The 3,701-nt window shown below is 39.0% G+C and overlaps 1 non-coding gene across 1 annotated transcript; it reads right to left on the minus strand.

Moving 5' to 3' along the window:
* Window positions 1-3,148: 3,148 nt before the first annotated feature.
* TRNAR-CCU lies at window positions 3,149-3,246 on the minus strand. Its single transcript has 2 exons — window positions 3,210-3,246; window positions 3,149-3,184 (listed from the first exon to the last, which is right to left on the minus strand). It is a non-coding gene; the product is annotated as a tRNA-Arg (tRNA).
* Window positions 3,247-3,701: the final 455 nt, after the last annotated feature.

Here is a 3,701-nt window from a genome sequence, read left to right on the forward strand (position 1 = left end):
CGCTGTGCAGAGCCCTGTATTTTGACCTGGGGTTGTCGTGTCTTTTTCAAGTACACCCCCTAGTGACCACCCATCTGATCCCCGTGTCACCGACACTTGAGTCTTAACTCACTACATGTACTCACTTTGCCACTGGAGCCCTCAAGATTCAAAGGAAGACCACGGAGAAATTGGAGAAGAGTAAGACTAGTCATAGAGAAGTAAAAAGTGGGAAGGCGTGAATACATTGTATTACCAGAGAGTTTCTTGTTTTTCCCCCCCACTTTTTACAAGAAAAGTTTCATAAAGTCATAAGAGACTGTGGGAACGGGCTTAAATTCTTTGCTGAGCCCTGAAAACATCAAATTGATTGACTGCCAACTGCCAGGTTACTATCGTTGTAAGTGGTAGTATTAACAAGACTGAATAAACGAGCAGGTTTGTTGTTCACTGTTGAATGCAACAAAAGGCTGAGGATTCTGAAGCAGTCTTAACGGTTCCAACTGAGATTATTTCGTTAGGGAACATTTATTTACTCAGAGAAATCGTTTGCGAGGCGGGGGTGCTCAAGCATAGTAGCCCTTATAATTACAACCCCCACCCCACCCCTTGCTGAGAAAAGCTTTGATCATTATGAATGGTGATGATGACAGTAGGAGTAAAAGTACACTTGGAGCCTCACCTCAGCCCCCCCCCCCCCCCCCCTTCTTTTTTTAAAGTCGGAACTGACTTAACCCAGTTGGATAGGCAGATCTGCGGTCTACGTGAGAGTGGCAGTGGAGTTGGTTAATTCTTGATGTTAGTAGGTACAGAAACAGGAATAAACCGCTGACTGTGATCATTAAAATATCAGTGTACATCAGGGCTGGAATACGCATGTGAGAGGCCCGGAGTCCGCTTGGATGGGCACCCCCTTTCCAACTTCCCCTACTGCACACAAACACACCACATGCTAAGCTCAGTTTAACTTAAATCCTATTGAATAATATTGCACTTTTAGTTAGGAAATGCTGAACTGAACGGTGGCTATTATTCCAATGTTAAAATACAAGGTGATCCCCCCAAAAAACTGAACAACTTTTTTAAAAAATATCTCGCAAAAAAGTACTTTAAAATGTTGTAATTTGGAACATATACGTGTATAATTCACTCATGATTTGACATAAATTCACAAACAAGAAACTTATTTTCGAAAACGGAAATGGCTTTTGCACCAATTTAAAAGATCTTGTAAGGAAAGTCGTGAAATGATTGGGGTTTTTTTTCCTTTCCTTTTATTTTTTAGAATCTAATCTCTCCATCCTTGTAACCTTTAACAATACTTATTTTCTCAGAGTTAAAAGAATATTTTTTTTGAATTCTGGAATTCCGAGAACCACTGATGTCCTTCTTTGGACTCGACACATTTTAACGCGTTGTTCGTAATGTTCAGTGGTCGCCAAACATGAGGATCCGCTCAACCATGAGTACTCAAAGCTACACACATGTACACCTTACAGTATATTATGGAGCTGTTTCTGGAATAAATAGGGGGGTGAGGTTGCCCAAATAGACAGCATTTGTGGAGTTGATAGGCCTATAACCTGAAAAGAGACTATGGGCTTTGCCAAAGAACCGCAAATGCCACCGAGGAAATGTTCACGCTCTTCAAGACGTGATAATATCGAGGAATCATGAACACATTATTGCTGTCGTCTGATAGCTTCACGAACGGGAAAATGATAACATACAGTCGTAGATGAAGATCTGCCTTGAGAATGCGGACCGTTGAGATGTAGGGAAGTCATTGCTGCAGACATTGTCTACGGACAGACGTCTCTATGGGGCTCATTTACGGTACTGAATTCTGAACCATATTGGTGACGTTTAAAGGAGTGTTAACGGTGTGTGTTAGCTGAAACTGAAATGATCATTTTGTCTGGGAATTTTTAGTTCTGATTCTCTACTGATGGACCGTTTTCACCCTTGGCATAAAAAAAGGTCGTCAGGGCACTTTAACAGTATTTCCGTACCTTTTTTTGAAACTTACGAAACGAGTTGCTGGTGGGGGAAATGTTCAATACAAAAAGCTCTGCTGCTCTTTAACTGATCTTTACCGTGATATTTCAACAGGCAAAGGAAACTTGGAAAAACTATCTGTAAACTTTTGTTGGCCTAGCTGTTAGCTAGGCTACTGTAGTTTGCAATACGGCGCAATCGTTGTTGTTGTTGTTGTTGTTGTTGTTTTTTTGTTTTTTTTAAGTGACGTATAGGCCTAATGCGAACTTATCGTGCGTCGTATGCTACATGTACAAAAATGGGGATATAGTTGAAAATGGGTATAATTTTTTTACGCGCTATGTAGAGTAATACCATTCTGTGGATTTACCTAAAATTAATATGAGACAAATTCCTTAAATTTTTGACTTCCAAATATTGTGTAGCCTACAAATTATTTAATTTTCAATAAAAAGTAAAGTAGCATATATATATCACTAACAAGTAAATAAATATAATTCAAATCAGAGAATGGAAGAGTTATATGACCATAAACAGCATGGACACTTTTCTTGATTTTTGCACGTCAATTAGCGTTGTTGATATTGTCACTGACTGAAGTCCAGTACCGGTACATGAAGTATCTGACTTGATAACTCTACTATCTTGGCGGAAGCCTAGCTTCTTTTAAAGTGGGTGGCCCAGGGCCCGCAGGACCTTCTTAATTATGGCCCTCCTCTTATTAAAAAGTTTATCAAATATCAGGCCCTGATGTACACAAAGACAAAGTTTACAAGAGAATAAGAGTTGGAGTAGGCCTGAAATCTAGCTGAGGGGTTTTATATTTTAAAAAAATTCTTTGGCCGTCAAATAAATAATATACTATGGATACTGGTCAGCATGTGTGAAACAATGAAATCATTGTACTAGGCTCGTTCTGATCATTTTGAAAGGTTGTACACTAAAGTTACTGACCTCATAAATCATTTTAAAACAATACAACTACAATATAGGGCCTAGCGTATTCATATAATGTAGATCTAGTAGCTGCAATGATAGAACAGTTGAGAAATAGTGAAGAAAAAAAAAAAGAAATCACACAAGAAAAATTATCCGGATATGACTGGTGATCATAAATGAAAGGGAACAAAATAATTACTGAATTTTTATTTTAAAAAAAAAAAAAAAAAATCACCTCCGACGGGACTCGAACCCGCAATCCCCGGCTTGCACATGTGATCAGCCGATCCGGCTAGGAGGCCGATGCCTTATCCATTAGGCCACGGAGGCTCTGTCCGTAATGGCGATCCATAATTATATATAGTTGAATATATTTTACCGGAAGAGGTAATAGTAATACCCAAGACCGACAACTGGCGTCAACTGGAGCTACCCCCCCCCCTCCTTGTTCCACACCCTCACGTTTATTATTATTATTATTATTATTTTCCAGCTTGACAATTAAAATTACCCTCGTAGATTGTCTAGATCTAGATCTAGATCTAGTACGTATTAGTACCGGTACCGAGTTGGCTACCTCATTTCTGTGTAATTTAAAAATTGTCGTACATTGTTCATTGTTTTATATTTTTAAAATCTAGATCTATTATATCTAGAAATCTAGATCTAGATCTAGATATAGATTATAGATCTAGATTAACTGAGGCTGGATTGTACTTTACCGGACCACCCGTCTCGGCCCGTGATTACTACGCACGCCTAGCCTAACTACGCACTCATAGTAC

This window comes from Aplysia californica, unplaced genomic scaffold (genome assembly GCF_000002075.1).
Source record: "Aplysia californica isolate F4 #8 unplaced genomic scaffold, AplCal3.0 scaffold00078, whole genome shotgun sequence".
Taxonomy (NCBI): Eukaryota; Metazoa; Mollusca; class Gastropoda; order Aplysiida; family Aplysiidae; genus Aplysia; species Aplysia californica.